At 32.2% G+C, this 10710-nt stretch overlaps 1 long non-coding RNA gene across 1 annotated transcript; it reads left to right on the top strand.

Moving 5' to 3' along the window:
* Positions 1–20: 20 nt before the first annotated feature.
* LOC111085082 lies at positions 21–4068 on the top strand. Its single transcript, XR_002609939.1, has 3 exons — positions 21–58; positions 225–359; positions 1309–4068. It is a non-coding gene; the product is annotated as an uncharacterized LOC111085082 (long non-coding RNA).
* Positions 4069–10710: the final 6642 nt, after the last annotated feature.

Below are 10710 nucleotides of genomic sequence, written 5' to 3'. Positions count from 1 at the left end.
AAAAAATTATATGAAACTTTCAGAATCATAATTTAATTCAGAAAGTGTTCAGTAGAAAGTGTTTTGTTATAATAAAATGAGAAAAAAAATTGATGTACGTGTAATTATATACATAGACATTGTATTAACAGTACCTGAAGTTTAGAGAATTTTATAGGTTTCAGTTTATTTTTATTTAAGGATTCAGTAATAGTGTTATGAATAGCATGTAAAATATTTTCAAGCTGAATGAAGCCCAGGAGGAGATATTGTTACTCAACAACTGTTATGCTGAATGTAATAAAGAAAAATCTCAACTGCAGAGAGACCTTAAAATTGTCAAAGATGACCTGCAGTGTATGTCATCTCATTCAAAAACCGTAAGTTGATATTTTTCCCTTCAATTTATTAGTACATATGTAAATTATTTTTAAACCATTACCTTTCTTCACTTATTGTGCCATGATACTGCTCAATGAACTGTGTTTTTTAGGTTGAACATTATTATTTGTGGTATTTCTGCAAGTGTCTAGTGTGTTATACAACTGAAGCTTTAAGGTGCATAAAAAGTACAGAATAAACTAGATTCAGGAAAAGCTGAAAATTACAAATTTAGAATCATCTCCCAATGACTTTGTGTTTGGGATTGACATGTTTATTGACATAAATATCTGTATGAAGTAATCTCATAATGACCTTTTGCTTTGCATTGATATAGTTACTGATAAAGTATCAGAACTGTAAAATAATTTGCGAATGACCTTATACTTGGGGTATATATAGTTATTGACAAAATATAATTTTAAAATTAATTGCTAATGACCTTTCATTTGAGATGGATATGGTTTTGAAAAAACACCACTATTAGCATAATTTCATAAACATCTTTAGCTTGATGTTGATATGGCTATTGATAAAGTATAACCTCTACAAAATCATCTCCTAGTGATTTTTTAGATTGTATATATATTGAGAACATTTTCACTACTATCAGATCACCACTAGATGGCCGTATATTCATGGTGGGTATAGGTATTTACAGAAATAGCACAACTTTAAAATCACTTCATAATGACCTTATGCTTGGAGTGGATAAAGTTATTCTCAAAAATGTGAACTTGAAATTTGCTAATAACCTAATGATTTCAGTAGATACATCATGGCATATTAGTTGTTGTTAACAGAAAACACCAGTTAACAATTTGAAGTGTATATGAAAAATTCATATATTTATATGACAAGTAATGTAAAATATAAATCTCGTTTTCATTTCATTCAGGTTTTTCTGCTTATGATGTTAATTGTGGTATAATTTCTATTTTTCTGTAGATAGCCCTATATTCAATTATTTTTGCTGTGTTGCTTGCATTTCTGTTAACTTTCTGCCCATCCATCTCGCATCTAACTGGAACCAGCGACACCATCAACCAAACATGAAGGAAATGTCACCTAGAGGTGTCATGTTCTTGTGTTAACTTTTTCCCAAGTCCATGGTTTCATGGTTCCTCAAACTTCATTAGTGAAACACTTGTGAGCAGCTTGAGTAATTTAGTACTGGAGGTAGCATGTCTTGTGGACAAATTCTTTATCCAACTTTACAGTTAGTTATGGACTCCACTGAGTGACCTTACAATAGTGCAAAGCAGTGCTTAGTTTCATCTGGCCACCAGTAGGCCATGAATTATCTGTAGATATCTATATATGAATCCAGCTGTTCGAAAATGACAGTGTAACAGCAAAGGTGCCATAGTAAATGATGTTATTAGTATTCTTTTTGTGATCAGTTTATGTGGTGATGTTTGGAAAATGGTTGAAAGGTAGTATATTGTTTTATCATGTTTTAACTTCCATTCTGCAGACAGTTCTAAAACCTAAAAATACCTAAATCCTTATATTGAAAATAATATATCTTTGTAACTTATCATTAAACACTATATTTTCTCTCTATATATCAATGGCTGGGAATAATTATTTTTTTTGGTCTGTTGAATATTTGTGTAAGAAGGTTTACGTATGATACACTTCATACATCCAGATGATTCAACTCAAAGCTGGAATTTTCACTGCCCTGTAATGCCCTGTGTCTAGTCTTATGCAGGGAATGTTCCTTTCATGTTTTATGTTCTAGTTGTTGAAGTTTCTACAGAAAGTTCATTAACAAGACTGTTTCTTATGTTTGTATGTGTAATTTTGTTCTGTTGTACAGATAAATTTGGAAGCTGCACAAAGGTTTATATTGTATATATGTGGTTGTCAAGCTTCCACTCATTGTGTGGAAGAACAGATATTACTGTAATTACAGTGTTATTTTCAAGAAGTGTAAAAACATTATTATTAATGTCCCAGAAAACTAGAAAGTTTCTGTTGATGAGATTTGTAATCTACTGAAAAAGCAACAATTTGGTACTAAACCTTCACAAAAACAGAGTTTCAATAGATCATGTTTCAATGTAAATTCATTTTTTTTTTTCATAATCACTTTTGTTACAATAAGACCTGTTATTCTACTTAATTTTAATTCCTAGTTAACTTGAAAAAAGTAAGTGAATGAAGGCAGCATAGAATGCACGTATCTGTGTGAATATTTTTTATGTATCAGAATTTAAGTTAGTTTTATATGGAATGTTTGGTGTCTTGAAACTGGTTATGTCATGGCAAGTTTGTGTTTCCGTAACACACAAACACACATTTATTTATATGTTTGTGTATTTATATTAGCAATTCGTAAAAATGTTATTTAATAAATCCCAAGTCCACAGACTGTTCTACTTCATTGCGACAAATATATTTACTAACTCAAGTCTAAGTACAAATTTAAACTTCACTTGTGGTTTCTTTTACCCAAACATTATATATCAAGAGTGTAATTTAATTGAAAAAATCTTTACAATGTTATCAGGGTAGAAGTTGATGTGTTTTGTTACTCTTTTGGGTCTGATAAAACATCACTCTTAAGTTATGAAAGGTAAGCAAAATATTGCAGCTAATAAAACAATGTTCTTAAGGTATGGAAATAGAGCAGAATATTGCAGCTAAAAAACATCATTTTTAAGGTATACAAAAAGAACAGAGTATTGCATCTAATAAAACAATATTCTTAAGGTATACAAATAGAACAGAATATTGCAGCTAATAAAACATTCCTAAGGTATGGAAATAGAACAGAATATTGCAGCTAAAAACATCATTCTTAAGGTATACAAATAGAACAGAATATTGTGGCTAAAATCATCATTCTTAAGTTATGGAAATAGAGCAGAATATTGTTGCCAATATTTTTTTTATAATTTTGTTCTACTGAAATAGAGTGTATGTTAAGATAGGGTTTTCTTATAGCTAGATGCTCTTCTACTTGAAGGATTTAGAAAATGGTCACCACTGTGCTATGTCTTGATTCTTTAGTAATTTTAACAAGATCTTTACTAATTTCTAGATTTACTTTTTAGTCTGTTCCTTTAAGTTACAAGAATTACCACCTGTCATCGGTAGCTTGAGATTAAGTTGGAGCAAAAAACTGTTTAAGTAAAATCTTTTTAATTTTTCTTCAGAAATTGTGAGCATCATCATCATATTTAACAGATTGTAGTATCATATTACGACTACTGAGAAATGATTGGGAGAAGTAATGCTGCTATGTTTACTAAATCCTTTTAATATCTTATAGGACCTTTATCGATAAATGGGCAAGTCCAAGAGTCTGTTAGCAGTTATTATAATCATTGGTTTTAGTTGTCTCATTTGATGTCTTTCAGCATAACCCAGGAGCTTGCAATCATCAAAACTGGTCTAATCCAAAAAAAAGAGAAGGAATTCAAGCAGTTATAGAAATTAATAAAGCCACTGTGGTTTAATCTCAATGTACAAAATATCTTGTATCATTCATTATACAACACTTTCTTATTTGGCTGCTGGCGTTTTTGGAGGTATTATGTTCGTGAAAAACATGTTGAAATTGGACACAAAAGGATTTTCTGAGTAACATTCACATCTGTATAACACTAAACTAATATTTTATAACAAACTAAGTATTGGAAAGAATGTTCAAGCGGATAACGCACTCACGTGGAAAAAATATTAGATTAATTCATTGGAAAAAAAAAAGTATCCAGGTTGAATTTTGATCTTCAAATCAGTTCACTGAAAAATCTACAATAGCTAGGTCATGTGGGCCTTCAGGTTAGTTTCAGGCTTGTGTTGGCCTTCAAATCAGTTCACTGAAAAATCTACAATAGCTAGGTCATATGGTCCTTCAGTTGACCTTATATCAGTTTACCAGAGGAGGAACAATATTGAGATTAGTACAGAATAGAAGGGTAAACATCCAGTGGTTGCTGATCGTTAAATGAGAGCACTAAATGAGGGGGGACACATCCAAATGTTGTGGATTCTGTAATGAGAGGGCTAAATGTGAGGATTTATTTAAAAGTTATGAATTGTATAATTAGAGCACTAGACCAGGGGGGATACATCCAAAGGTTGTGGAGCCTCTGATTACAGCGATAAATTAGAGGTATACATCCAGCATGCTACATGTGTTGTAAAAGGTGTAGATTTGTATTTACTACGAAAACCTGTAATTTTAATTTTTACAAAGTAGAATTTTCGTAATTAAAAATGTTTTGGTTTTGTTCAGTATTTAAAAGTATTCTATATCGTGACTTTTTTTTCGGTTTGCTTTCAAACCACGTATTTGGATAAACTACATTTTACTGTAGCTAATCGACCATATTTCAGATCCTCTAAAATCATCTATTGTTCCAAAGAATAAATTAGGTTAGCTAATCATGTATATACGATTAATGTTTTTTTTTTTTTTTACACTACATGCCTTATAGGGATGAAGAGCTTATTAGCATTATAAATCGGAAGTTTGATCGAGACCTTTAAATAGTTAGTTAAATTGCATAGTTCAACTAGTGAGACTCTAGGATGTTTTAAAAATTCCTCATTGTGAATGATTCACGGTAACCAAACGTCACATAAGCGATAAAATTTTGCCTACTTTTTACTCTGATTTCGTTTCTCATCAGTATCCTGACCTTTATTTCCAGTTTCACACTTTAATTAACCTAAAGAGTTAACTTCAAGAGGTAATTGCAAATGTGGTATTGTCATAACATATACAAAGTTAGTCATTCACGCCTTCTTGCAATATTTTTATTACCAAAATAAGATTGTACTAACTTATTTTTTGTCTTCAAAAACCTTTAAATATTTAATTAATGTTATTCTTAATTCTTAACGCGCTAAAAATACATATTTTCTTTTAATAAGTTGGCGTGTTATTTGTTGTATTGTGTTGGTGTGACAGTGACACCTTTTGAACAGTATGTGATGTACAAGTTGAAGCTTTAATGAATTCTTTTCTATGAACTTTCGATCGTGATATTTTTGGTTTGTTTCGTATTTTGTTCGCCCAAGTAGAAGTTGTACATACTTATAGAAAAAAGATCATTATATTGAGTTCAGAATTTGATTGTGTAAATTTATGTATAATATTCAAACTAACTGGAAGACGAAGCAGCATGGAATTATGACATCACTAACAAATACATAATTGAAAAATAATAATTGTTTATATTTTGAGTTTCTGTGTTTAAAATGTGGAAATTGGTGTATATATTATTTCTTAATCCAAATGATTTGAAACTTTGTTTTAGTGGATGTTATATATATATATTGTAGATAATAAAAAGATAAATTTAAATAATTAAGCTCAATCATGTAGCTCTTTGCCCTTCTTGATTTATATATTAGTGAAAAGAATTCCATGCTTTTTCATCACCAGATATTTCATGCTCTTGTTTATAGAGGGCGTAAAAAGCTTATTAGAATAGATATATATATATATATAAACGTGATATGTTTAGAATGAGAATTTAGGTTTTGGTTTTAATTATTGAAATCAGTTCCAATAAAGGTTATTGTCAAATAAAAACTTCAAGTGTTTGCTATTAACCTAATTAACCACCTTCATAAAATATCGGTTTCAGAGTGTTATATACAGTGTTATTTATGCACCATCCGCTATAAATTTTACAACTTTTGTTGTTGTTTCATTACCTACATAAAACAACCGCTGCACAATAAATTGGTTTCACGATTAAAAATTCATCAATGGTAGAATCCCAAAAAAAGTAATAGCCACACCACTTTAAATCATATTTGAAATATTTCCTAAATACAATTCACTGAAATGTGTGGGTTTCAACACTTCAGTGTAAACATGGTATAAGCAAACTGCTATAGTTGTCAATAACGGATATGAGACTGTTTCGTGTTTTCACGTACGTTACAAAAGAATGTGTAGTATGGAAATTGGAGTTGTTAATTAGTAAAATAATACAGAATAGCGAAGGGACACATATTGGATTTAACATTTAGAAATGCAGGATAGTTAAAGGATATATTGGAGTTATTTAGATAAATGTGAGATAGGGAGGGGACACATTGAAGTTATCATTTAGATAAGAAATTAAAGATAGGGAAGGGACTTGTACGAGCTGTCAGTTAGAAAAAATTATATAGAATGAGAAGGAAACGCGTCTCAGAAAATTATTTGGTAAAAGGATTGGGACGGGACACGCCTTAGACTTATAATTTAAATACAGAGTTGAGAAGGAACACGTTTTGTAGTTGTTATATAGAGAAAGAACATGGGATAGAGAATTTGATTTATCATTTAAAAATTCGGATAAAGAAGGGAAACATCTTGAAATCACAATTTAGGCATATAATATGGAATAGGAAAGTTGTTAATGTATAAACTAATACAGAATGAAGGAAGGGACACATACCGTATTCGTCATTTAGATAAACTTAAAATCAGACCCAAAACTCGAGCGCTTTCGAATAGTTGACTATTATTCTTCAGGAGAACAAAGAAAGAATAGTCAACTATTCGAAGGCGCTCGAGTTTTGGGTCTTATTTTAAGTTTATTACACTTTATATGTGATCCTTTTTGCTAACTATTTTATCAGCATCGTGAAGGAGAACATTGGAATTCAGTTAAATGTAGAAAGGGGAAGAGCACATCTAAGCGTTATGAATAAGTAAAATAGCACTTCTTCAAATTGTCATTTTGAAAAAAAAAACATGCAGAATAGGAAAGGGACACATCTTGGGTTTATCTTTAATATAAATGCAGTAACACGTTATGGAGTTTTCATTTATAAAAATAAACATTTTTGTAGAAACATACTATGAGATAGAGAAAGCGCACATCTTGAAATTGTAATTTAGAAATATAATATGGGAGAGGAAAGGAACACGTCTTAAAGTTGTGATTCAGAAAATAATGTGGAATTGGAAAGGAAACCTTGATTTTTTTTCACTTATTAAAAATAATGGTTATGGAAGGAACATATATTGAAGTTACTTAGAAAAATAATACGGGATAAGAACGAGAAATGTCTCGGAATTAAAATTTAGAAAAATAATACGGGATAAGAACGAGAAACGTCTCGGAATTAAAATTTTGAAAAATAATACTGGATAAGAACGAGAAACGTCTCGGAATTAAAATTTAGAAAAATAATATGGGATAAGGAAGGGTCACCTATCAGGGTTGTCGTTTAAAAAAAATAATACAGATTAGGGAAAGAACATATCTTAGATTTGTTATTTAGAAGAAAAAATGCATATGGGAATAGATGTGTTTGGGACAACTGTAATTTAGAAAAAGAGTACGGGGAAGGAAAGGGAGACAGTTATAGAAGTTATCAATTAGTAAAAAAAAAGTTTGGTGGAAACATCTCGAAGTTGTGTTACTGTTAGTACGATATAGGGAGAAACCTCATTTTAAACTCCTTTTGGCCAAAGAATATGGGATTGGGAGAGGACACATTGGAATTGTTATTTAGACCAGAAATAGAAATTAGCAAAAATGCTATACCCTTGAAATATCTATTTAGACAAGAACTAGTTAACGTGCAAGGATGAAACATATAAATATTGTTTTACAAATGTGTTGGTTATATACACAAAACGTCACCTGGTAGCTTATATTCGAGCATAGTTAAACCAGGACCTTTTCGGATTGTTAATGTGATGGAGAGAAAAAATCGAGCAATCACGTGACGTTTCAGTATAGACCACGAAATTCCAAAGTAAATCTCCTGAGAATTTCTACTTCAAATCTTTTCACACCTATTTCCTATGTTTATATTTACTGTTAGTAGCTGAAGTAAAAACCTTTCGAAAATAAAGCAATGAATCGCCTCTCTTGGCATTAGACCTTTACCGGCTTCGAAAACACAGTTGGGCTTGTTTGTAGTACAGTAATTGTAACAAGCATTGTGTAAAGTTCGATATAAAAATGAGAGAAAATACTTACGATATGACAGTCTACAAAACCTGATCTAAGCCAATAAACTTGTTAGGTATTTGAATGTTAGTTACCTTCCGAAGTGGTCGGGATTTAGCAGTATAGGCGTAAAAGTGTACAAGAGCTTTTGGATATCCTGTTTCCTACTTAATTAAACGTGTCAATACATACGGTAGTGTGTCGTGCAGCCAAAACAACGAACAGAATGCACAGTGTGTTGTTAACAGAAATGATAGTTTAACAATTTTCCACTTATTTTCTGTAGCTTAGACTGTGGTAATCCAAAGTAACAAATATTTTACGTGGATGTGCTTTACTGGACTCTTACTTCGCATACCAAATTTCAAGGCAATCCGTTAAGAAATATACGAGATATAAAATATTTAGTTCTGATTCTTCCTCTTTTTTTTTTCTTCTCACCGAAAGTAAAGAAACTATTTGAGAGAAACATGTTATAGGTCAAACCACTAAGATTTTAATATATATAGTTGTGGATACAACGTTTCGGACAATACCCTTCTTCAGGTATCTCTAACTGAACAGTAAATCCGTAAACGAAAACATTCTCAATTGAAGATCACGTGACAATGTAATAAATATACATGTATGACAATGCTTATAAACAATTTAAACAACAGAAAGTGATGTATATACATAAATACACACAAATGATAATACAAATACGTATATACAAATATACAAACACATGCGCGCGCACACACATACATATATGAATATATATGCATTATAGTTTAAAAAGAATAGATACATAATTTACTGTGTAAAACTTTTTAAGAAAGGATAAAACTAAAACGAGAAATATTACAAAAAGCTAACACCTGGTTCATTTGGCCCATCGGAGTGGAAAGTTCCCTGGTCAAAAATTATTTTGTTTTCTTGTACTTCGCGGTTATGTTTGTTTCTAGGGGCCTTCTTCAAAACAAGAATTTTAAAATGGTCAAGGGTATGGTTGTGCAAATTGAAGTGTCAGGCCACTGGTTTATCTGCGTCAATTGATTATGTCTCTGAGATGTTCTCGGGTACGTTCTGCTAATAATCTACTTGTTTCTCCTATGTATAATTTTCCACAACATGAGCAAACAATAGAATATATGACGCATTTTGATGTGCAGTTAAACTGATCCTTGATGTAAAAACTTGACTTAGGACCCTGCACGGATGTTCTTGAGTCAATGTAAGCACACGTGTTACAGCGTTTTCTATTACAAGGATAGCTACCTACAATGAAATAGTTGCGAGCTTTTTTCAGAATGTTTTTGGGAGTAGTCACGACCATGAAAAAATGGTTCAAATTCTGTTAAGCGGACATTGAAATCATTAGGTTCACTACACAGTTTCCGTAGTCTAATGAAGTGGGATTTGGGGATGTTCTTTTTCATATACGTTGGGTGGTTAGAATTGAACTTTATAACACCTTCTTCATGTGTTATTATATGAAGATCATACGCCTCGCTTGTTTTAAATGTTGGTATGTATAACACCTTCTCCACATGTTATTATCTGAAGATCATACGCCTCGCTTGTTTTAAATGTTGGTGTGTATAACACCTTCTTCACATGTTATTATCCGAAGATCATACGCCTCGCTTGTTTTAAATGTTGGTATGTGTAACACCTTCTTCACTTTTGGCGAATTATGCAGAGGTCTTTTCGAAAGGAGATCATGACCTTGTGGAGCACAAAATAAACACAGGCAATCACCGTCCAATAAAGATCCCTCCGTAGAAAATAGCTCCGACAAAGCGACAAGAGATAGAGAAGATCATGGTTGGCCTAATTAAGGAAGGGGTAGTCGAGAAATCAGATAGTCCCTGGTCAGCTCCCGTCATGTTAGTTCAGAAGAAGGATGGGACCCAACGTTGCTGTGTGGACTTCAGAGCTCTTAATAGTATAACTGAAAAAGACTCATACCCACTGCCAAGAATTGATGATAATCTTGATGCCCTAAGTGGAGCCAGGTGGTTTTCAACTCTGGACTTAAAGTTAGGTTTCCATCAAGTAAAAATGGCTGAATCAGATAGACCTAAGACAGCATTTAGTTATGGCCAAGGTCTCTGGCAATACCGAGTGAGGCCATTCGGGCTTAGTAATGCTCCAGCAACATTTGAGAGGCTGATGGAAAGAGTATTCGAAAGCCTACAATGGAGGATAGCCCTAGTGTATCTGGACGATGTCATTGTATTTGCAACAACTTTTGATGAGGAAATGTCCCGGCTAGAGGAAGTATTCAAACTTTTGAAAGCAGCAAACCTCAAACTCCATCCCAAGAAATGCCACTTGTTCCAGAAAGAGGTGTTTTACTTAGGTCACATTGTAAGTGAGCACGGTGTGAAAAGTGATCCTGACAAGGTGAAAGCAGTGCGTGATTGGCCAACAATGTGGG

This window comes from Limulus polyphemus, unplaced genomic scaffold (assembly GCF_000517525.1).
Source record: "Limulus polyphemus unplaced genomic scaffold, Limulus_polyphemus-2.1.2 Scaffold230, whole genome shotgun sequence".
NCBI classification, from domain to species: Eukaryota; Metazoa; Arthropoda; class Merostomata; order Xiphosura; family Limulidae; genus Limulus; species Limulus polyphemus.
The sequence above is the reverse complement of the archived record's forward strand: the minus strand, read 5'-3'. Positions and strand labels throughout refer to the sequence as shown.